This window comes from Buteo buteo, chromosome 15 (assembly GCF_964188355.1).
Source record: "Buteo buteo chromosome 15, bButBut1.hap1.1, whole genome shotgun sequence".
Taxonomy (NCBI): Eukaryota; Metazoa; Chordata; class Aves; order Accipitriformes; family Accipitridae; genus Buteo; species Buteo buteo.
The window spans coordinates 12,663,744-12,689,455 of NC_134185.1; the positions used below are offsets into that span (position 1 = coordinate 12,663,744).

The window sequence follows — 25,712 nt, forward strand, 5'->3', positions numbered from 1 at the left end:
CTGTACACAATCCTATGTGGTTTAATTTTTTTGTTTGAAATCAGGCAGGGAGCAGCACTTGTACAGGTTGGCTCCTGGATGCCTTTCAACCAAAAGCAGGTGAAAGCTCTGCTCACACATGAGCCAACTGAGAAGCAGACATATCCAAGAAATTTTCAAGTTCTGATCCAGCATTGCTCCTGAAAAGGAAAGCTCAATAGCTGAAACCAAGACCAAACCAGAAACAAGTAATTTTTTTAAATATGATAGTTGCAATCAGTCTAAAGAGGCAAGTGCATTAACTAACACTGCTGATGTTGGAAAATGTGCAGGTAATCAGGATGGGCAAGTCTCAAAGGCTAGTGTTCAAATAACCAGCATGGCTGTTTGTCCAAAGCTTAACCAAACTGTTCAAACCCACTGGTGTGCCAAGTCAAACTGCAAGGAAAAACCTTTCAGAAGCTGTATTTCTTCACGCTGGAACACGGCTACCAGGACATTTCAGGTATTTACATTGACTGGAATTGGATTCTAGGAATGGGGAAATGGATCTTCCCCTACCTTCTCCTCAAGACCAAACCATTTTTTTCCTATTCTGACAATAGCAGAGCACGACAGACTTCTGCTTTGACCCCGTTATGCCGCAGCAGGAGGCAGGCACGGGCTGCCTACAGACCCTATAACCGAAGGCTCTTCCTTCCCATCCACCGGCTTTTGCATTGCCTGTTTATAGAACTGTGGCACCGGGAAGACCCTAAAACCACAGGATAATCACACAGAGACGATGACTTTGCTGCAAGAAATGGACTGAAGGGGAGGAGGAGGACGACAGGTGCCTGCAGAAGGAATAATTAAGGTGTTGGACTAAACAAACCACTTTTGGTACCCATGTTTACCACCCCCGCATCACCTTACCCCCTGCGCACGCACACCCTCCCCATAGCACTCAAGTGCCTCCCGCACTCTGAATTCCTTTGCTGTTGGGCGCAGTAGTCAGCCCTTTCATGTTATTTTAGAGCAGACTGTAAAGACTTTGGTCCTGTAAAGTTCTCCCATGACATTACTGACCTTGTTACTCTTTATGCTACTCCAGTTTCCTTAAGAAAGAAAAAAGTAGTTAAAAAAATTCTCAAGTGATTCAAACAAGTCCTCTGTTCATCTTCAGAAATGACTGGCGTCACCTTGAGATCAAAATATGTACCCATTCGCTATAGGAAGGCTTTAGAGCTTCGAGTTCTATATAGGTAACACTTCAACAGCACAATCATTTTTTTCTACCAAAAAGAATCATGAAAAGCACCAGAAATATTTGCAACAGGCAGCTAATACCAATTCCAGCTTTCCTTGCAAGGTATTTTCACTAAATTAGTCTTGATAGCATCACAATTTGTTGAGGTAGGGAACAATATAAATTAACAAAGTCATGACGGGGGGGGGGCGAAGGAGGGAAATAAGGAGGCAATACTTATCTGTTGAAAGTAAGACTTGTGAAGAACAACAAGAAGCATTACACTGATTAAGTAATACAGGGGTTGGTGTACAACAGAACTTGTGAATTACATTTGCAACGTTGTGTTCTGCCTTAATAACTGGGGCTAGACACAACAATTGGACTGTAGCTGTACCACACTGCATGCCAGACCTTACTTGCTTTGATCTTAAGGAATGGTAAAAATTTTGAAGAGAAAGTTTGGAGACAGTTTGAATGATGCTCACAGCTTCTTAAGCTTGGAATTTGGTGGTTAGTGCATTAAGCATTACTCACTTTCTGAACAAAGTGGAAAGTTAACACAAATTGGCAGATGACTAACTGTCCAAGAAACAGATTATTGAATGAATCACTGACTCTACTTTTAGCCTAATAATAAGACAAACGAAGAGGAACAAGAAGGGGAAAGAGACAAACAAAAATTTTCCTTGCAGAGTGCTTATATTTGCACTGCCCATGAACTTCCAGCTACGACAAACTACGCAACAATTTTATGATTTACCATGAGATCTAAATTCAGGTTAGCTCACTGACACACCTCAGCAAAGTCCAACAAGTGCGCGGCCAAGCAGAACCTCCTGCGCTGCACCCAGCAGCAGAACAGGTTACCAGCTCCCAACGTCATGCAGGATGAGATCTGACTCCCTCCTTCACCTGAGCGAATTCAAGCCGATCAGCGCTGCTCTGATCATCTGCTGAATTCTTTACTCAGCATCTCTGAGTGCACACACTTGCCAGCCTCAGGGTGATAAAAGGTTGCAAGGAAGACCGCAGGGTCTAGGACTGCAGCCACCTGGTTCAAAACTCTCTCCACAGTCACCAGGTCTGCTCATCTCCTCAGCTATGACTTAGGTTTGAAATCTGAATTCACAAGAGCTCATCACAGCTGGGCGATAGGTGACACAACCAGGTCGCATCAGGCCAGAAGCAACGAGAACCAGGTGGGAATAACAACAGAGTTATTTGAATACTTGCAAAAGATAGTACTTTTGCATTTTGTTAACGTAGAGGACTTGCTTGATTGAGTTCTGTTTTCCTCTAACGTTTCTTTCAATTGTCTGTTGCAAACACAAGCCAAAATTAAATGGCCCGAACCTCCCGTGCCCTGGCAGCAAGCTCTTACTGCCAAGCCACAGGTCAGGCTGGGCACAGGCTGCTCGTGGTTTTCTGCAGTACCACCACGTTGCGAAAGCGAGACAAGAGTGACCTTCAGGAGATGGGGCATGACGATTTGATGGTCATTGTGCTTTGAGAGCCAGGTGTCCCATGGTCAGCTCCAGGTCTTTTAACAAATTCTGGGTTCATTTGGTCCCTTACCAGACCCTGCAGTAAACTCAACCAGCAGAAAACTAACCCCACACATACAATGAATAATCTTCTGCCAATTTAGCTCTCAGGGCTGGCCCGCTGTGGGATGAGACAGGTGCCGGGACAAGTGCAAAGCAAGGAAAGGAGACGATGTGGAGCAGAATCAGAGTCTCAAAATGCAGTAGCGACAGCGTCTGTTGCCCTTCACAGGTCCAGCCCCCAGTGATTTTGGAGACACAACCCGTTTCCGAGTCAGCAGAGCTCAGAAGATGGATGAGATTTAGACACGATATTCATTCGTCACAACACAGCCCTCATGACACTTCTGATGGCAAGATTTTCTAAAGACAGGCTGAAATCAGAGCGCTGCACCTATGTCCTCTTGAACTCTGAATAACCACCGACACCGCCATTTGCAGTCCTTACTGATTATTCTTCTGTGAACTTCAGTAAGAACTGTCCATAAATAAACCCCTTAAGCTGGAAGTTGGCCTTTTCTGCTATACCGATCTGAAAACAGTAAAATCTCCCTTATTGTTGCCATGTAACAAACAACTGGATTTTCACATGTTTCAAAGTTGTATCTCCACAGGCTTCTGCGCCTCTATTTTTAGTGCGCCTCTTCCAGTGAGAAGCTACAAAACAAAGATTCTCCATCACAGGCTGGTAATCCAAGAAACTAACAAACGCATCCAAGGTATTTCAGCACAATCCAAATTAACTACATAAATACATTTAAATATTTAGTGGTAAAAGATACCCGCTGACACTGAGGGAGCTGGGATAGGTCTAGATTTACTGAGGATTTGTCCGAGAATGGATTTTGTAAAAAGCATACTCTGCTTTTAAAACAGAATAATAAGAAACAAAGAACCATCACATCCTTATAAGGAGTAACTTACTAGTATAAATATTGCAACAACAGAGAAAGTAAACATGGAGGTTTCATAAATGTTGGAATTTTTACTCTAACAGGGAAGAAAAGACTAGCTCTGCCTCATTTATAGTCTTTAAATCTTATAACAACACAGGCAACTTGAAAGCAGGCAGCAACACTATACATTAATGCAGCAGATCAGGAGACACTGATTGGACTACCATTAAAAGTAGAATACCTTGCATAAAAGAATTAAAATCTGATATACTATAACAGCATGGAGGGCATGCTCTGCTTATATGAAAACAAAATAACCTCACATTCTACAAGGTACAGTTTCAAACAAAACGCAGTATGCACTAGGGCTTGCTTTGTTGCACTGAATACGGGACAGAATCTTTACAAAAAGATTCCAGCCTCATAGGTAAACAGCTAGAAGGATGCCAGCACATTTGAAAACTAATACCTAAAAAGAAAAAAAAAAAAAAAAAAAAAGAGAAAGAGAAGAATTTAATAGATCACTTTCTGATTTGCCCTTTTTTCAGTATCACTTTCAATACTGGAAGACGTGCATTTCCTCCTAGGTAATGACAGATACATCCTGCAGTTGTTGTTTATTCTTCAACTCCTATTTTCTGTTTACTTTCTGGATCCTCTGACCCCAGCTCAAACAGCAATACAGGTCACTCAGCAATCTTACTGTCCTCTCTTTACCGGAGTGGAAGAGAGGTGGAGAACAGCAGCTCGACAAGACGAGGTAGTGTGCCAAGTCTTCCCCCACTCGACATAAATAGCTTATATTTTCCAGATGCGCATCTCTGACATCGAGGCTAAGCGTCAGCAATAGTCACTGCGGTGAAACACAAAACACTGAGGAGACAGGAGAGGGAAAGATTTTAGCACCGCAAGCAGTGGTACGATTAGTTTTTTGGGGACGGTACAAGATCTTTCACTGTTGCACAGCAAAGCACTAAAGCTTCCATAACTTAAAAAAAAAAAGTTAAAAGTAATATTTTCCAACCTTTCACTAAGAGTAGGGGCCAAAACCACACGTTTTAAAGGTCTTCCACAGTTTTATTATTAGAAGTAGAAACCCTACTGATACTGATGAGTCATTTGTATTGGCGGAAACCAAGAACACCCATTTTCTTTAAGTGTTACAAAGCTCTCAATGTGGTTTTCTATTCATTACTGGTCAAAGTAGTTGACTAAAAACAAAACAAGTGACAAGAACTCACCTTATTGTTATTAAATCTTGTTTTATACCAGCTGATTTTGTTTACCACGTTTTTAGCAATCGCTTATTTTTCACCCCATTCCACAAAAAGAAGAAAAATACACAAGAGGACTACAAATCTAAACTCCATGATAGTAAATCCAGAACTGCAGACGGATAATGCACTCCGCTTCTGCAAATGCTTTTGTGATCGACTAAGAAAGGAAAAAGAAAGAAGAGAAGAAGAAAAACCACAACAAGAAGATCAGTTAAAAATCATCAGTCAGCAGAAGCTATCATTCTAGGATCCTTATGAGTAATCAGAATAGAGTCTGTAAATAAAGAAGCACTTGTACAAGAGCGTAAGTTTTCATCTTCACGCAAATGAAAGAATCCTTTCACGCTAATGGCCAGCGATATTGCCACACAGGAGATAAAAACCAGACTAAGAAACAGCAAAATTCTGAAAAGCAAAGATAGCTAAAACCAGATTTTTAAAGTTTAATCAGAATTCCTTGCTGGCTTTAAAGAACATTTCTGCCATAAAAAGGGGCGGAGGGTAGGAGACTACAGCTTGCAATTGGCAAGGGAAAATACAATTCATACGCTGGACTTGGCATATCCGAATCGGGAACAATGCTCGGGGGGAATTTTTTTTTTTTTTTGTAACGTCCCATTCACAAAAAAAGAAACAAAATAAACCCCAAAGGTTTGATCCTGCTGAACATCCGTAGCATCTAGATGAACTTCCGAGCACAACCTCCGCAGCAGCGCAATGGATTTCTGTTTTACACTAGGCACCTAGCGGAACAGCAGCCTGGCAGAACGACAGTGTATTTCGATATTTCTGGGGAAGAAAACCCACAGCAAAGCAGTGACCGGAGAACCGAAAATAACCTTTGAACAACAGCTCGGCACCGACGGTCTCTCTGCCTGCGCCTCCTATTGTGGATAGTTTATAGCGAGGGTAGCTCCAAGCTGCACCAGACACGTGAGTCAGCAAGAGCAGCTTGTAGGAAACTGCTGACATGTTCAATTGCTCTCACATACACTGAACACACCTACCCACTAAATAAAAAACAGGCTGCATGCAAATCGGGGTAAAGGAACACCTCCACACCTACAGTTCCTGTTTTCCTAGTTCAAGTTTAAATTTTAAAGTAATCACTAATAAAAAAAAAAAAACAAAAAAAACCCACCCTCCGTGGATGTCAGCTATAATAAGTAGCTATGATTAAGTCTCAAGGGTCATTTTGTTTATTTAAACAGACGTAACTGCTTTTCCTCTTTTCAAAAAACAAAATTGCTGCTCCACAGCCCAGAAGCCCTCCACAGTGACAAGCAGTGAACAGTTCCTGTTTTTCTTAGTAGGGAGACTCCTTTTGAACCTATGCACCAAAACCCATCTACCCATCACAGCCCGGCTGAGTGCTTTCAAAGCTCAGGAGCAAAAAAATAAGCTTCCAGCTTCATTTCAACTCCTACTAGGGGCAAACTGGAAATTCCCAGGGTTTTCGTTCCTAACAGCTTTTCAAGCATCTGTTCAGTTGATGCAACAGCAGTGAAAGTTGTATGCAAATTATAGGTCTTGGGAATAAATCTGGGAGGATCTGACCCTTTTAGGTCACCTTTCACGCTAAAAAGAAGAAGAAAACGGCGTACCACAGGTCCCGGCGCCTCTTGCCCCTGCAGCCACCACCACCTCCTCCTTCCCTTCTTCCTTTAAGGCACTGACGCTCAAGTGTCCTGGCTTGCTCCGAGGGCAGGTTTGCACCAGAGCAAAGGGGGAGCAGAAGCAGAGATGGAGGAGGGATGAGGAGTTACACACGGAGGGGCTGCACGCCTGGCAGCCCCCTCGCCCACGCAGGAGTTGCAGTTCAGCCCCGCTGCACTGGGAGCTTTTGAAGGCAACCTGTTTCAAGCCAGACAGGGACACATCTATTGATCTGCTGAGATGCCAGCGCAGCGCAGCTGGTGTTCTTCAGGTTGTTGCTGTGGCTCTTTCTGCATAAAGATCAATACAATCAAGCAGAGGAGCCTTCCGAGCCCGATTTTTGACGGGTCAAAGTTCTGCCATACATGTAAACTTTTAGTATAAAGGTTTCCTCAAACTTGTTCCTTCGTTCTTTTTTTATTTACCTGTTCTGAACATGTGGTTGCTCTCTGATCAATACCATCGGTTACTAGAACTTCAAGTCCACCACTGGCCGCAAAGCCTTTTGTATTCACTCCACTGCCTGCCTGCTTCAAAATTACAATTTATAGTCCAAGACCAGCACAGTAAGTAGTGCTCTTTTCAATCCACTACAAAGATGTTTCTGCCTAACTAAAAAGTAAAATGAACGCATTGCAACTCAGCTGGCTATATTCATACATTTTACATCTCCTTGATGCAAGCTTCACATGAATGCGTAATATTCAGGCAGCTGTCAAGGTTAATGTCTTTTGGCTGAATTTAAAGCAATGATGACCATTTTTTTTAAAAAGCTGAACAAGCAGTTTGAGTACTATTCTGGAAAACCTTAGGGAGTTACTGGGGGTAGAAACCTACTGCCCATTCAGCTACTACAACAAAATCATTCAGGCACCTACTCAAATATCAGTAAAGAACTGCAATATCAGAAAGACTCTCTTCCACATTCTCTAAAGCATCCGTAGTCAGGAGGAACACTGAAAGCAGCAGGAATAATTCAGACTTAGAGTCCGAGAAAGCTTTAAGTTTAAATCCAAATTTTCTTCAACACATTAATGGAAGGAGTGGTATATTTCCCTTAACAGTTCAACTCAGAAACCACTAGTATAAGACCATCACACCCAAAATGAGCCAAGCTGGAAATTCAGACCCAGAGGTGAAAGACAGAAGCATGCATGCCTTCAAACGTAAGTCAAATCTGCTAAACACTACAGGTATGTTCATGCAACTTGTAAACTAAGAAGCCATTCAGAGAGCATTCCTTTGAGTAAAAAGGCACGTACATTTTGATTTGAATATATAAACCACGTTCATACCACCTGAATTAAAATCACAGAGACTCTGTTCACATCACACAATAAATGCTATTCAATTTACAGCAACAGTTTATTACATAAAAATGTCATTACCACCAAAATGATTACTTTGCATATATTAACATCACACATCTCATTTTTCAGCTTAGCACCATAAACATCTCTTAGCTATGCTCTAAGAGGTCTCCTCTTTATCTATGCGTATGTGAAGTCCTACACCAAAAGAACGTCACAGGCACACAATGAGAAAACATCTCTTTTTTATTCTTCTTGGATTAAAAAACAACAAAAAACCAAACCCACACACAAAAAAATCCTGATCGCTGATTATTTTTTTTTTCCATGGCTGGTGATATTTTTAGAGAAAACCTTGAGGAAAATAACTAATTGGCAATCATACTGCAGCATCGTTAAGAAAAATAGCTATGGCACTTCAGAACAGAAAATCAAGCAATGAAAGTTTTAAAATAAGCAAGGACAAGCAACTTCTGTCACATATTCCACACTACACATCATCTATACAGGGTTTTATTTTCAGCTCTCTTTGTCATTAATTATGCACACACAGAAAGAGATACATAAGATTGCTACATAGTATGGAGATTTTATTAAACTCATTAATTTCAATGAGTCTCTGAGGCCTTCTACAATGTCAAAGATTTAGCAGAATCTCCTCATATTAGGAGCATCGTGAAAATACCTATTTATTGGGATGTGGACTGTTATTCTTCTCAGCTAGCAACTCAGGTGCTGTCTCTAACTTTCCTCCATGCCCAGAACGTAAGAGTGAACAGCGAATGTTTTCTTGCTGCAAAACGAACGACAGAAAGCAAGGAGGGAAGGGGAGGTGGGCGTCCCACCTACATCACCAGCGCACCCTGCCTGGGTGCACGACACTAATACCGACACACGTTCGAGATGTGCCTCCAGGTCAGAAAGGCACTAGGAATACCTGCCCCAGCACTGCGTCCCAGTGCGAGATACCTGGGCATAAACAACTGCTGACGATTAACCAGTTGGGATCTGTCAGCACGTGCACCAGTTGCGCGCCTTCTGTGCGCACCTTTCCTCACCATTGTAAAACTTTTCAAAAAATATGGAGTTGTTTAAGCACAAATTACAGAGCAGACCTGCCCAGCAGTGCCCAGAAATGCACACTCTGCTTCTGTGGAGGATTTCTGCAAAAGATCTCTAAATATCCTGACAACCACCCCATCTCCAAAATCACTAGGGCCCTTCCTTGCCCACTTGACAGCTCAGTCTACTGGCGTACATCTGTTCGAACGGCTCGTCCAGCGCTACAGAGCAAACTAAGAGGAAAACTAGACCTCTGATCCTGATTTTTCAATCCTCTACTTTTCCAATTAGTCACGGCTTCCTTCCATTTCTCGCAGAGCACCTTCAGAACAGCCTTTGAAGCTGGAGGGTCAAATGTGAAAAACGATGCTGAAAGCACAGGTTCAATACACCGCAGGGAAGTACAACGCCAATCTATTTTGCGGCACAAGCGCCCAGATCCCAGTGACGGGGGGCAGGCGGGTGGACACAAAAGGCAACACGGGCTTTTAAAAGAACAAGCCCACATCTGAAGTGGAATTTTATTTCTCTCTGTCAGAAGTAAAGACTCCTAAAACACCAGTTTCGGGCTGTTGCTACAACAGCCCCGCAGACAACGGCTTAACGTGCAACCCTATCGTTTTATTCTATCCATCTCATCAAATGTGATTATCTCAAATTTCAGTATTTACATACCTGAAGAAGTCAATTTATCCAAGCACCACCACCTCCCTCCTCAAACTGCAGAGCATTCCCCCATCTACAGCAGAATCTCAGACAATTCCCTGCCTCATAAAAACCCGACCTGTTTCTAGCTTGAGCCCCAGAATACCAAATTAAAACATGCACAAGTTTAGCGACAGTTCCAAAGTCTTCGAAAAGGGGCTTTCATCACGAAAACACTGACACGGCTTCAACTAGAGCAAACAGCAGCACTGTAATTTCCCAATCTTTCCAACATCCTAAAGAGTAATTCTAGTAAGATGCCATCCCCGCCTCGCGTTTATTATTAAGGAACGAAACCCAGGCTTTACTCCGGAGCTGCCGGGGCTTCAGCAACAAGGGCACGATGATCTCACGGTAACCGAAGCGTTTTCAGCGAAGACACCCGCTGCACGACCAAAATAGCCTGCTCCACAAAAGGAGAGGCATGATTTCACACTTCGCGTCTTTCATGACAGCCAGCGTCTCCGCGGCGCGCTGCCTTTGCCTACACGCTACGCGTTAATGATCCAAGAAACTGTTACCGGAGTTCGCATCTCGCCCCAAACCTCGAAAAACGGGGCGGGGGGGGGGGGGCACGGTACACACACACACGCACGCCCGGGGGGGTGCGGTGCCCGCTCGCCCCGAGCGGCTGCAGGTGGCCGGGGAAAGGGGCCGGGCCGGCCCTTCGTGGGGGGGGGGGGGGGGTGACCCGAGTGGCTGCCGGCCTGACCGGCCCTGCGGAGCGGAGCGCGGGGGGGGGGGCGCACAGACGCGTCCACGGACACGCACACACACACGGACACGCACAGTTCGGCGCCCGCCGCGCATTCCCCGTTACGCAACGCGCGTGTTTCCCACTTGAAGGAATAAGCCAGCAGCACTCCTGCAGCCCCCCCCCCCATCTAACCCCGCGCAACAGCTGCTCGGGGAGGAGGAGGAGGGGGGGGGGAAGCCACGCTGCCCCCCACCCCCGGCCAGCCTCTCCCCCTCCCCAAACTTCGCCCCCCCCTTCCCCAGCGGGGCTGCCGAGCCGCGGAACAGGCGCACTCACCTCGCCTCCGCGCAACTTTCGGGGGTCGCCCCTCTCGCTGCAGCCTGGTGGGGGGGGGAGTGGGGGGTGGGGGGGAGGGGGAGGCCGCGGGGCGGGGTGGAGCGGGCCCGGGGCGGGGTGGGGGTGGGGGGGGGGGGAGGCTGTTATAGCTGAGGAGGTTTGGGGAGGGGGGGGTTGCTCCTGTTGTTGCTGCTGCTGTTGTTTCGGAAATTCTTATTAGTATTTCTCTGCGGTCAGAAACGGGCACCCTCCCCCCCCCAAACGAAAAAAAAAAAAACCCCGACCCAGACGCTCATCACATGGCGATTGCTTTGAACCAGCTGCTTCCAGAGCCAAAGTCTTGCGGAGAAAAATAAAGGGGGAAGGGAGGGAGGGAGGGAGGGAGAGAGGGAGGGGGTTGGCAGGGGGGCCGGAGGAGGAGAGAAAGCCGCAGCGGAGGGAGGGAGGGTGGGAGGGAGGGAGGCGGGAGGGGGTGGGGGGGGGGAGCGGCACCGCGGCGGCGGCTGTGTCGCTGCCGGAGCGGCACCCGGGGCCGGCGGCGGTGGCAGCCCGGCGGAGGCGGAGGAGGGAAGGCGGCGCTGCGCTGCTGCCGCGGCCGCTGCTGCCCGGCTCTGCCGCCCGCCCGCCCGCCCGCGCCCGCCGCCGCCGCCGCCGCTGCCGCCGCCTCGCGCGCCCCGTCCCAGCGCCCGCCCCCGCCCCTCAATCGCTACATTGTTGACATTCGCAGGCTGACATCATCCTCCCCGCCCCGCCGCCCGCTCCATTCACAATAACGCTACGCCAACGGCGCAGCGCCCTCTCCCCCACCCGCCCCGGCCGCTACGCGCAGAAAGCGGCGTACGGCCGCTCCGCGAATCGCGGCGGCGCCGCGGCTGACATCCCGCCCCGCCCCGCCCCTCCGGCCGGGAGCGGGCCGCGCATGCGCAGGGCGGGCTCGCTCCCCCCCCTCCCGCCCTTTCCCGGGGAGGGCTACGCGCGAGCCTCTGCCTTTCCCTCGGTGCGTGCGCGCGTGCCGCCGCTGGCGCCGGGCCCCCGTGCTCGGGGGCTCGCGCCGGCGGCCGCAGGGGCCTCTGGGAGCCGTAGTCCGCCGCCAGGGGCCGCTGGGGCGGCGCGCGGGCCCCCGCCGGCCGACATGGCGGCGGCCCCAGCGGCGCGGCCGGGCCCGTCCACCCCCACCGCGCCGGCCGCGGAGGGCTGTGGAGCCCACCTCCCCGGGCGGCAGGCCTGCGGGAGGACCGGGGACCGCCGCCGGTGGGCCCGGCCGCGGGGAGGGCGAGCGGTGGCGCGTCGCCCCTGGGCGGCTGTGGGCTGAGTGTGACGGGGAGGGCGAAAAACACCGGCCCGCTCGCCCCTGGGCGCCGGCGGAGCCGCCGCCGTTGCTCCCGGTGGTGTTTTATGGGCTCCGCGCCCGGAGAAACCTCATCCTACTGATGGTGCGGACCGCAGGCGTCCGGCAGCCACGAGTCGGCCCCGCCGAACGCGGCCGAAAGCACAAACAACGCAACCCCGTCGCGCGTCCCCGACGCGAGCGGGTCGGTGGGCCTTCGCCTGGCCTCAGCGGGCGCAAGGTGCCGGTTTTTGAGCCCTTTCCCACCCCGAGGGGTTCCTTTTACCCGGTGGTTGGGCCGCGATTCCCGCAAGCAGCCCTGGTGCCGGCAGCCAGTGCTTCCGAGCGAGACCCCGAATGTCAGGAGGCGTGAAACGCCACTGGGAGAAGCGGTAAATGAATCGACTGCGCTCGACAAGACCGAGTTGTTCGGCCGGGCCGGGACAGAAAAACATGAAGATGAAAGACGGCTGGTAGAAAGGAAAGTTAGAAAATAAATGATTCACAATAGGGGCCGTGAGTGAGATTATCTCTGGAGACATCTCTAATTAAAGGGCGTTGGATAACTAGAGGGTTACATTTTCCTGGGTCAGTGGTCTTGAAAAAGAAATTGCAGTTGCAGTGAATGTCAATAAAGAATGGTGGTGACCTACTGCTAACAAAAGCACGTTCGGTAATTAACGTGTGCATGTTTGTTATTTTTTCTGTGTTTATGTCAGCTGTTGTTGTACGTTTTCATCCTCTGTTTGCCCCTTTCATTACAGACAGATAAGAGAGAAAGAGTGTTTTCCGTATCTTTCAGAGGGGAGCAATTTCTCTGCAAGTTATTTCACTGGTGTCTTCTCCTGAAATTGCAGCAGCTCCATCAGGCTACCTGCATTTTCAAACTCTACTAAACAACAGAAAACTATGCAAATACTGTGTGCCAACACAAAATCAACTCTTTGTGTGTAACGACAAACATATTGTCACTTTTCAAAAGCGTTGTTCTCCCCTGGCTTGCATTTTGCACGGTTGTCTGCTTGTGTAAAGTGAAAAGCATTTTAGTGCAATAGCGTTTTATCCCTACTTTTCCTAGCTACATGTGGCTGCAGAATAGCACCCCACTGGAGAATTTGACTCATAAACATCACTTTCCCTTTCCAAGTAAGGTTCATATAAAGCCTTGCTCACAAGTGCCATTTAGGTTCTGGTTCTGCAGACTTACATAGTGTTAAGTCCCACAGTGTGCAAAGGGACTTGTCGTGTGTTTAAACACTAGCAGGACCGAGTCTCCTTGTTGCCTCGTTTTTCCTAGAGACACAAAAATAATTTTGTATTGGCATGAGAGATAAAAACACTATGTTGGGAAGGACAGGGAGATAAAAATAAGCCATGCAGCATTTGTAATGTTTTATTTAGCATGCTACCTGCCCATTATGCCACTGTACTCAAAGTGCACATATTCTGTTGTTTACAACACACTACAGGAGATACGGCTCCAGGTAGTCAAAGCCGGCCAAATAGAAAACTCAACAAAGCGCTCTCTATACACCTCTGCCCACAGCGCACCTTTCTGAAAGGCTCGATAATTGCCATTTATCTTACTGGCCGATATTTTAAAATGAATATTACTAGTTGGCTTAAAGGAAGCATAAAGTGAAAACATCCACCTTAGATTTTATTATTCTATTTACCCTGTGATAAGATTTGCAGTGACTTCAGTGTGAACCAGATCACGCTTGTGCAGGATGGAGATTGGCACAGAGCGAAAGAAGCTAGAGACAAGCAGGGATTGGGCACGTAGGCTTTTTGAAAACTCACCAAGGACCCCTATGCAGCTTTTGGTACCCAAATGCTATTAATAATTTTGTGACCAACTCGTAATGGAAGACAGAGTTCAGGTTCCTGTATATCATTCAGATCGTGATTTTATTATGGTCGTTATATCTCTATATAACACTAGAAAACTGGAGAAAAACTGACAGAGTTGACAGAAGGAATATTACACTAACCGAATGAAACCTACTGTTCAAAAATGCTATTTTTATATCATGTATTTTACATTTTAATGCATTGGCTTCCCAATTCATTCCCAAACTGCTTATATTCCAGCAACAAATCCAGTCTGATCCTGTTTCCATTGCAATCAACTATCTCCACGCCTCAATTTTTGTATATGTAACTATTTCTGGACCATTTTTCTTGAAGTACAGCCAGACATATATTCCAAACAAATACAAATTATTTGAAGAGATGTCATGTATGGTCTCTCAAAATGATCCACAATTTGTCAAGCAATGACAACAAAATAAGGTAAGAATAAATGTGAAGAGGCACAATTTAGAAATTATCCCATGAATACTTGAGGGATAACTTGCCGTGAATGCTGCAACGCTATCCTTGAGAAAAGGCTACATCCACACATTCAACAACTGGTTTTGGCTCAACTCTATGGACAAATTGCCTGGTTACACATTACCTTTACTAATGTCTTAATTAGGTGGTTTTTCCACACCGCCGTGACTTCACCCCTTGAGAGAGGACCGCCTGGCTGAGCTTATGGCACTTGACCTACTTTTCAGTGTTTTCTTTATGGATAACACAAAACTTTCCAGAATATCTGAATTATGAATATCTTTTTCAATCGTATTTCATATGTAAATTTAAAAGATTTTAAATGGAGTCCAATATTGTAAAACATGTCCCAACATCCCTTTCTGAGATCTCATTTGCATATCAATCTCGTAACTTGAATAGTCTTAATAGTGCCACTTGTTGGAGAGCTCTGTGTATTGCAAGGTATTTCAATCACGTATTTATAAAAACAAATTGCTTTTTCCTGGTGATAGGTAATTCCTAATTTAACGTGCTACGGGAAGAGATGAAAGTGCTGCACAGAACAACTTTTGTTGCAGTCTTGGCTTCAACCACGCTGACTCAAAGACTCTATGAATGAGGAACACATTAGTGGATCTTATGCGACTTGATTGTTACAATGGTAATGAAGGAGTGAAAAAGGAAAAATAAGGACAAATCTTGCGGTTTTTAATTGAGGAAATTGTCATTTCCTTCCAAAGTACATTTTACCCTGCAGCATCTGGGTGAAAAAGATTGGCTTTCCTGGATAAGCCCTCGTCCTGTGCACAGATCTGAGTCATTATTGATAATTATGCACATATTCTCCTGGGTTACCCAGGTAGAATTCATGAAACTGCATCATTTTCTTTGCAGTGATTAAGAAATTTACAGTTGATTAATGATTGTACTACAGGCACCATATGTCTTTTTGCAACCGGATTCGAACACACCCCAGGTACATTGTGTTTCCAGGAGCAGTGACAGTACGAACAGCACGCCCTGAGTCAGTGGCTGTGACGGCTACGAAGGAGACATTGTCACGGTGCGTGATATCAAAGATCCACAATGTAATGTCTCCGCAGCGTGGCTTGACATCACATCAAAAGCTCCACAAAGGAACATTTGCCATGCACAGAGCGTCAGATCTCCAGCATGATATTTTGAGGAGCTGGTGAGATATAATATTTGAAATATGTTGAAGTATTAACAAAGCGTTGTTGCTGGGACTAAAATTATAGTGTCAGGAAGCAAGGCAGGAAAAAATGGCAGGCACTGACCTTTAAAAAAATAGATGCAGATAACATAATAGAAAGGGAATTGAAGGAGCTGATGACTTTGTATGTCAAGAAATCGAGGGTGTGGAATCATTAAGGTTTACGCATTATGTCCAAAACATCTACTGTGGTCACTAAGTCAAAAGGTAGGGTCTTCTCTGGTGTTTATCTTTTTCAAAAAAAAGAGAATTAAACTGTTCAGATTGCCTGCTTGCCGGGGTTGCCAGACTTTGGTTTGACATATAGTAATTTGGGAAAAGTAATTGCAACATCTATGCTAGATAAATAGGATGAAAGGCCTAAAGATTATTCTTTCCATTGGTTCTACAGGAGGTGAGAATTTGTCAGTCCCGGAGCAAAGACGATCCTAACAGCCTTCTGGCGTCTTGAAGTTCAGTGCCGTGAGAGGCAGTCGAAATAGAGCCCACAGCAATTCCTGGAGACAGCCAGCAAGGCTAAGGCTTTGTCCTTGCCCATTTTGTCGTTAAATCAGTGCCGCCTTCTGAGATCTTCATCAGCTCTATTACTGCCTTCATTTTTTTTTTTTACTTAGTATGTTCATTATTATTTACAATTTGTGAGTAACATTTTAGAATTTGCATTTAGAATCGTATTTTAAAATATAATGTAAAACTATATATTTTTTTTTTGCATTCTAAAGGTCAAATCTGGCAAATTCCCTGATTCTGCAGGTCAGGATGATCCCAGAGTCTGCTTCAAAAAGCAAGGGCATCCGTAATGACATATTTAAACCTCAGTTCATATTCCCCTATCACTAAGAATCAGCGCAGGCAAATCAGCTCCAAAAGTCGTTTGAGGGCAATTGTGGACAAAGCTCAACCTTGGTTTAGCTCAGCTTGCTCAGAAGCCTTGTAATCCATTTTTTCAACAACCTTCTGTCTTTACTGTTATCCAGAAAAGTGAAAATATCTGCGGCAAACCGTGAGAGTGCAGACAAAGCATCTGCCTTGGCAAGGCTGTCCTCCTGCAAATCAGGGGATGCACAAGAGGGTTAGAAAAAAGCTCCTTCTTTTGAGCACTGCTGAGGGAGGGAAAATGTCTGGGACTGGAGAACAAGGAGGGCACGCGGAGGTTAATCCAGAGGTGACGGAGCAGTGTTTGTGCTCTAGACAGTAAATATCTTCTTCCATTCAAGAGCACAGAGATATTTCTGAGCAGTCTAGGTCCCAGTTCTGATTTGTCACAGGACACCAGTAAGCTGGCAAGATTTAATTCAAAGTCATGATTTGGGGAAGGAACAGAAGATGGGTAAGAAAAAACCCCCACTATTCCCTGGGGATAGATTACTATTTCTAAAAAGTCTTCTACTCCACATAGTCTTTAACATCAATGGGAGTTTACGCACATGCACCAGTGGCTGACTAGACACAAATCCACTAATTAAGAGTAAAAGCCTTGAGGTAATTATTACTGACAAACAAAAATACTGAGTTGGTAACAGGTCTGAGTTTCTAGCGCCTGTGATTCAGCTTTCAGTGGATAACTCTAACAGGGGCTTCGTGCAAATACATTTCTTTCCTTCCAGGCTGGCCTGTGCAGCCACAGCAGAGGACGTCTTGCTGTTGCCGCAAGGAAGTCGCGAGGAGTTCCTTCAGAACTGGCAGTGGTGGTGGGATGCCCAACTGGATGCCCGGCTGACTCTTGTGCCTGTGGCGACTTCTCCCTTGGTCCTCGGTGCCAGGTTGCCGTCGTGGCAGCTGCCCGCTCCCTTTGCCTCTGCAGGAGGAGGCATACTGCGCCGAGGGGATATTTCTGGTGTTGAGTCACGCAGGACCTAGCGGATGGTGGGAAACGCGAAGCCATGAAGACAGTGCAGTGCTGGTGGGACTGGGAGAGGAGACCGGGGCACTGGGGGTGGGCGGTGGAGATGGAGGGGAGGAGGAAGCAGAGTGCAAAGCCAGCAGCTTCGGCAGAGCCCGGCGCTGGTGGACGCTGCTGTGTTATGGGAATGGCCAAGGTGCCTTCCGACGGAGGGGTGGGAAGTGACACGGAGCAACATGTGGGAATGTTAAATTCAAGAGGCAAGTCTGATCGTCGTGTAGTTTAATAATAACGTGTGCTTCATGTAGCTGAAACGTGACTGGAGCGTAAGAAGGCTCGCGGAGGTCGGGGATGGCTTCTGGCTGAGCAGAAGCCGGAGCAGGACCGGCAGGAGGGCAGGTGGGGAGCGCGGAGGATGCAGATGTACTGTCACTCAGCGGGCACGCAGTGGCCATACGGGCACGGTGGCTGCCAGTGCTCCTGATCGCCTTGGAGTAGACGCTGGAGTATTTTGGACTTGTTAATCCAGGCTAAATCCCTGACGCTGTGCAGTTCTGAGAGGGGTTTGGAGTGCTTCAGTACTACACTGAAGGCTTTGGCTTTTGCAGGGGCAGCTTATTTGCTCTTAGCTCTAGTATTAAGCAAAGAACTGGGGACCCCAACGAATCTGTGGGTTTCCACTCACATAACTAACAACAGTTTGATTCATTTAGTTCTCACATCCATTGCTTTTGCTTTTTTCAAAAAGGCTGCAGGATGTTCTTGTACCTTAAGCAATGACCGGGACAGAAAATATATTTCTGTAATGGTGAAGATGGCTCTTTCCATGCAGAGGGATTCATAAGCTGCATTCATACATTTTTTGATTAATAGATAGTGTTGCTGAAGTGTTAGCACTTAAGGCAGAGGTCAAGTCTCTGTTATTTTTCTGTCTTAGAGGTGAAAGCAGAGTGCATTGGCTTGCAGCGTGTGTGTGATTTCTGGTTTTTTTGTAGCTGTGACAAATAATTGTGACCCCTGATTACTGGAATGATTTAAAACTGCTCTTTGCTATGTTAACTTGAAGTTGTGAACTACAAAGGTCTGCTGTGAATAGCATATGAATAGAAAAGGGACTCTGTTGGAACTCGCTATTATGTTTGAAGTTGGTAGAAACTAGAGATTGAAAAGACCCACTAGTTCACTGAATGAATTCATTGCACATGCAAGACAGAAACTCCTTGCGCGGCGGCGATATCCTTCCTATGTTTCTTAGGAAAAAGAAAACATGTTGAGATGTTTCTGGAGAAAATGCTTTGACACAATGCAATACATTAGGATGTGTACATTTTGACCTGGTCTGCCATCTAGGCAATTTTTGCATCAAATTTGCAGTGTCAGTTGTAGAATGACTAAAAAATTAAAGCTTCATGTAGAATAAAGATGATTTATTATGTATTTCTCTTTCTTGCACTGAAAGGAAATGCTGTTCCATAGCTGTTGCAATTCTGGTTTACTCTGAAGAATTGTCAGTTTAGTCTAAATGTAAATGTTGTGAAAACAGGTGAAACACAAGGTCAATAATATTTTTTTTTTTTACTTTTAAATGTAAGTCCAACAAAACATTTTTAAACAACTGACAACCTGTGATGTCTGAAATTCAGTAACGATATGAGTAAAATCTTGAAAGCGGTCAGTAAGGAAACAAAAATTTGGTGTTATTTGGTGATTGTCCCAAGCGAAAAGAAAAAAATAAACAAAGGCTGTAAAGAGTGACAAGCAAATTCCATGAGAAGAAATTTCAGTTGTCTAATAATTGAACTTAATTTAATTTAACTAGACGAGTAGGCCAAAAAGTCTTTTTCTTTTTTTTTTTTAATGGACTTCCATGGGAAGTTGATAGAGTTCCTCAAAGGAGTAGACTTGCTAGCTGCAATTTATGTATGGTACAGCCTACTTTTGTCTTTAGCTTATGAAATTTGGTCTAGTTTGTCATGACTACTTTCTTCGTTAAAAGGTAAAATGCACATTGGGCAAATGTTCTATGGCAATTTGCATAAAAAGTGATGACAAAGAGCAATTAATTCCTCATTATTATGCAGCGAAATGCTACTTTGCTCCTAAGTGACTGTAGAGGAGGGTTTTCTCTCTGTGTGTAAATCTGTTGCGGCATTGTTCTAAAAATAGTACTTAAGAGCCCTCTGCACTCTTTATATATCAGGGTCTTTGACACTCCATTCACTTCTCCACAGAGAGATTTTTCTCACACATGCTGAACACTACAAGTATCACCCCAAATGTTCATCACAATAATAAGCATCAGAATTTTGTTAGATAAAGCAAGATAGAGGAATTTAATATTTTGTCAAATTAGATCTCTATCCTTTTTATCTAGAGATCAGTATTCAAAGTACATTCAGATCACACACAAATAGAAACATATTCCTACCACACACAGCTAGTCTGTACAGAACAAAGACTCAAGATATCGTTTTCTATGAAGGCTTGATTCTGAGCACAGATTTCATTACCGGCTCACCATAGGATAATGAAATTCCTTCAGGGCAAAGATGAGGTACATCAAAGAGGCAGTGTGGAGAGACAGACTTTGTTAGTGCATGCTCTGTCACCTGCATTACTGGTCCTTGCCTGCCTTTAATTTGTAAGGAAATGCTAGTAATTCAAACCCTTTTATTGGACCAACTTATATTTATATATATACATGCATACATCTATGCGTATATGCACATGCACACAGAAATATATATATTTCAAAATACAAAACCTTCTGGAAGTTGTGTGACTTCTTTGCAGCTGAAATGGAATACAGAAAATAATTAATTTCTTGCTAGCAAAAATTACCCATGCAGGTCCTAAAAGCATCTTCGAATTTAGTAAATAAATGCTGTCTGCAGAGTGTAGATAAATAACCCTTCATGCAACTTTGCCTTTTTATTTCTGTAGTAATTCAGAGTGACTTTAGTGCTTATGGAAATGAGAGGCCAATGTTCGGTAAGACCAGGAGCTGCTGAAGACATGAATCACCAAAGCTTTCCCACAAAGCTTTGCCAATACGGGAACAAAAGGGTTGCCCTACAGAAACACATCACGGGTCTATCTCGTCCAGCATCCCGCCTCTGGCAGCGGCCAGTAACTGATGCTTCAGAGCAAATCAAAACCGCAGCAAGCACCTAGCTAATTATGAGATGCTATGCGTAGAGGAAAAAAAGGTTGATCCTGACTCACAAGAGAGCAGTTTATGCCCTGAAGCGTGAGGTTTGATTTCCCTTGTATCCGTTTGCTTAACTCACACAGTTGCAAATACCATTTATGCTTAAAAGAGTTTCTAATTCTCTCTTGGATCCTAATCAACAATCTGCCTCAATAACCCGAGTTACCAGGAAGTTCTCGGGGCTGGGCACACACTGCGTGGAAGCTTTGTGCTTTGCTAGTTTAGGGAAAGTTTTCCAGCCTTGGCCTAACACCCACTGCCCTGAGGATCAGACCTAACTGTCTAGATGAAAAATACCCAAGCTACCACTCCCTTCCCCTTGAGTCCTCCCTAACTGAAGCAGTTAATTCTTTCCCACCCCCCACTTGCAAAACTATTTCTTTGGGTGGATTTCTTTCACTGGCACAGGGCAGCGGCTCCCGCTTCCCATCCTTCTAGGAGGTGTGGACAGGTTCCTCCGTGCGTCTCACCTCAGTACGAGAGAGGTCTGCCTGCAGGCAGGGGATGCTGCCTGGCCGTGCTGCCTCCCGCTGTCGCAAAGGAGAGGGCAGTGGCAGGCAGAAGAACAGGGCAGAGGAGAGGCTCACGGAAGGCAGCGGTGGTGCCAGCTTCTTTCTGCTCTTCCAGCATTTGCTCATGAAGCAGCTGGAGCTCTGCTTGGGCTACTCGGTGGAGACATGCAACGCCCGTGAGTCTCCCTCTCCTTCCCATCTTACTCCAGATTTTCTGTTCTCGCAGGCAACAATGCGAGCGACGTTTTCAAATCATCCTTTGATGACCCCGGATGACCCCGAGCATCATTGCGGAGTGATCCTGGCTCCATTACAGCAGAGCGATAATCCTCTCTGCACTCTCCCCGTTGAGTGTGGGTTTCTTCTACATACACGACAAAGCGGTTATTTAAATGCAGCACATGGACTTTAAAAGCAATACTGGAAGTTAAAGGAGATCCAAAAAAGGCTTAACTACTCCCCAGGGGGAGTAGCTTAAACCTACAGGTGTGACCCTGAGCCCCTAAACAGAGCGGTGCCTCCTAAAGAGAGGTGCCCAAACACGGTAGGTTTTCATCTCAAAGCTTCACCTTTCCCACCTGAGGCTGTCATTGCTGCACAGGCGCGGACAAGCCTCCGTTTGGATGGTGGCAAGCAGACTGGTGCCTAAGGGTGTGCTCCAAAGAGCCCTGGTGGGCACTGCTGCCATCCCATCCTCACCTCTGGCTGGCTTTTCCCATCTCCCCCCTGCCCCTCGGGCAGGCTCTGGTGTTCGTTTGACCTTGCAGTAAGCCGGTTCGGGAGCTAAAGTGGCTGCACGTTTCTTCGCAGGATTAGTTCTCTGCCAGCTTAACGTCCTGGACCAGCTGACGGGGAGGTCAGACGAGACCAGGACTGGTGGGAATGGGAAACTGGGGACAGGGCAGAGCACCCCGGACTCGCGCGGACCCGCAGCCTCTGTCCCGAGCCTGGCAATGAGGCACCTCTGCCCCAGCCTGGCACCCCACAAGAAGGTGCTGTGCCTGCTGGATGCTCCCCAGCGTGGAGGCTCCCCAGCATCTGCCGCGGGCAGAGCCGGCAGCACCCCTGCGTCTCAGCGAGGGCCAGTGCTGTGCGTCCGCGGGAGAGCGGCAGGTCGGCGGGGTGGGGAAGGGAGGGGTGGGGGGACAAGGGGGTCGGGCAGCGGGCTCAGACTGCGGAGAAAAAGGGATGAGTCCGGTGGCTCATCGCAGGCGGACAGCCAGGAAACTCTCGAGCCCCTTTCCCAGCCCCTTTCGTGCGAGGCAGAGGCAGCGGGCAAGTTGGGAGCGCGGCGAGGGCTGCGAGCAAGCAGTGAGGGTGAGCGTATGTGTGTTTTCCTGCATAAGGCCCATTTCCCCTCGTGCTTTCACCGTACCTTATGTCACCCATGCCTCTGTTCCCATCAGCTTTCCCAGGATCTCGTCAGCTTTCACGCCAGCTATGGCAGACAACGGAACAAAACCCAAATCGGAGCCTTTGTTTAGCAATGATCTCCACACAGGGGATACAGCCTGCCAAACACAGAGGTCTGAAACTGCCTGCCGTGTGTCGGTCTGTTTAGCTAGCATGGCTCATGCTATTTTATTTGCCTAAGTGTCATTACCTGCATCCTGGGAGAGGTGGGAGGGATGCTTTCCACGAGCTATACTGAATTTTCCTGAAGCCACCAAGCAAAGAGAATGCCATTTCATGTCAAGAAACTGTTATTTCACCTACGCCTGTGTTATGTTGTATTCTTCAGACTACATTTTACATGCCTGGGGTGTATACGTGTGATCTACTGAAATCTCTCGCCGTCTTCCATAATTTATGCTGCCCTTCAGTCTTAGCAGCGTGCATAAACTTCAGCGACACGTTGTCACTCCTCTCTAAATCATTGTGAAAAATCATCCGAGGAACAGCACCGGACCTGGGGCATTCTGTGTTTTGCCTGCTCTGCTTTCCGGACCAGACTCTGAGGTGGCAGGATGACACAGCAGAAGAAAAATCACAGCCAGCAAGGTGTGAAATAATGTCTCCCATAGTAAGAAATTAGAATGGCTAATGTGTTAGCATGAACCTTGGCACGACTGTTCAGCCTAGCATTGTCGTCCCGGGGGTGGCGGAGTCAAGGAGAACCCAGCTTTCCTGAAGGCAAATGTTCCCCCTTTTCTTCAGGCAGCCTCACGATGAGCAAATAGAGGTAATGGAAATGGGAAGGTGTGAGGGTTAACCTTTAAGTCACCAGGGGTTTAGCATTTACCATTGTCACGCAGGACTGTACTGAGATTATTTGTTTCCTATCACTTAATCCATTTATAACGCAGTGTACTAATCCACAGTTTGTCATTTGACCCATCACTCTGCTATGAGGAGCTTTGTCAAAAGCATTTTGAAAACCCCCTGACATTTCCCGCTTCCTTGATTTGCTGGGACTTTTTTGCAGGTTTGAGGGGAGAGAGCTGCAGCCCAGCTGGCCTGATCCTGCACGCCCAAATTAACCTCATCCACGGGTGCACACAGTGGGCATCCTTGGCCCTGGGGTCGGCATTACCTGCGTTTATTTGTGACTCCTCATATTTTGGAACAGGGAAATTCTTTAGTCTCGGGAAACACCCTTGTTTTTCAAAGTCGCATTGCCCTCTTGCCAGTCGCTCTGTTCTGAAGTTTAGCTTTTGAACACTCCTGGATTCTTTTAACTTCATAGCTTGGGTTTTCTCAACTTGCTCCAGTACCTCTTCTTCAGAAATGTTTATCTTCATAATATCACACTCATCATTTCCATATATTTCCAAATCCCCCACTACAGTGAAGACAAATGTAAATAATAAATTCAGTTTCTTGAAAATGTCTTAATCCTTGTTAATTGCGTCCTTAATTCCTTAATGACCCGGAGGGCCTACAGAGACACACATGCAGCTTTATTTATGTTTATTCTATTTGAATAATTATGTATTGTTTATCTTAATATCTTTGGCTATTTGCTTCCTCTCCTCCCTCTGAATTACTATCTATTTACGGTTTACTTGTGACTTGTGCTGAGCTGGTTTGGGCAGAATTTCTAACACGTCTGTGTGAAAGCTCCCCCAGTGTTGTCCGGGAGGCAACATCTCTGAAGTTCACAGCACCACGCTCTTCTTCCACTACAGCAACTCCTGCCTTGAAAGAGACTTCAAGGCTCTGGAATTTCTTATAAAGGTTTCGCTTGCCTCGGTTCACTGTGATAATGCAGTACGATGTCATGATTCAGTGAGGCCTTTGATTTTTTAAATAATATTATCATTAACAGCGATATTAGCCAGGAAAGCAGCTTTAACTTAAGGTTGTCAGATACTTTCCTCCTGTCAGCTGCTCATAAACTGCCCCATTTTAACCATTGCAGAGGTTTCTTCCATGCTCAGCGTCAAGCTCATCTATTAAAAATGCAGGGTTTTGAGAAGAGGAGTGGGGATTTTCGGAAGGGAGGCGGGCTGGGAGGTGAGGGAGGAGGTTGGAGTGGGGCTGCGTGAGGAGCTGGTGGGAAACACTGAGACTGCCTGACCCGAGGACCACAGCTGGAATAAAGCACCGGCGCCCACCAGCCTCTCTCGGCTGCCCGCGCGGGGGACTTAGAGCGTGCCCTCTTGGAGCTTGTGATTTGTACAAATGAGGCTCAGGATGAGATCGCAAACTTAATTTATGTGTCTGATGTGAACTAGCATTGAGCCAAACCTGTAGAGATGCACAGCTAGGTCACCACCTTACCCAGACTCTGATTCCAAGCAACTTTCATTTTAACTCGTCACTGAGAAGGTCGTGAGGGAAAAACCCTTTTGACTAAGTTATCTTTGCCTTCTTTGGTACAAACCGGATTAATTAAAAAGGAGAGAAAAATAATCTCTTCTTTTCTCTTGTCATGAGAACCACGTGTTATGTAAAGTAGAGAGAGAAAAGAAGTGAGCGCTGTAAGTAGTGGATTATTTTATGTACTTCATGGGAAAAAATTGGCCAGCTCATTTCAAAGCAAACTATGCCTATAGTACTTTAAAGGGAAGTAGGAGGAAATAATAATAATTATATCTGAATTGGCTTAGGGCTAAATTCTGTAGATGAATATGGGTGTGACTGGGCAAAATGTTGTCTTGATGTTAACCCGACGGAAAAATGAACCTATCAAACCCAGATTCAGTTGCAAAAAGTGTTATGTGTGTTATTGTATATCCATGCGAGGGTATTTGTTTTTTATTTTCTTAGCTGAGTATGCAAATTAGCATACTCCTTATTAGCCTTTGTAGGAGTATATTCATATGAAAAATTATGACAATTTAATTTCAGCATTTCAGTCTTAAAGATTCAAAATGGCCAATGTAAATGTTAGCAGAGAAAAGAAAAAATATGAATTAATGACTTGGGTATTTGTGGGTTTTGCTCTTAAGGAGTTGGGAAAGTGAGTAAGGACCAAGGAAGGGAAAAACCAGTAAGCTTATCTTTATCTATGGAGTTAGTGATATCTTTAGGGCAGATGGGATTATGTTGTTGATCAAGGCCAATAGCCACGGTCCTAAAGAGTAATTAATAAGTAAGTTATTAAAGGGAGCTTATCATAGGAAAACTT

General features: G+C 46.0%; 1 protein-coding gene across 2 annotated transcripts in view; it reads right to left on the reverse strand.

Annotated features, from left to right (window-relative positions):
* The window catches only part of BACH2 (BACH transcriptional regulator 2), a 196,727-nt gene extending 185,961 nt beyond the window's left edge, over positions 1–10,766 (reverse strand). For both annotated transcript variants that reach the window (XM_075046617.1, XM_075046615.1), the window contains exon 1: positions 10,694–10,766. The gene's annotated coding sequence lies outside the window, so the exon portion shown is untranslated. The remainder of the gene's footprint in view (positions 1–10,693) is intronic.
* Between the last annotated feature and the right edge of the window lie 14,946 nt (positions 10,767–25,712).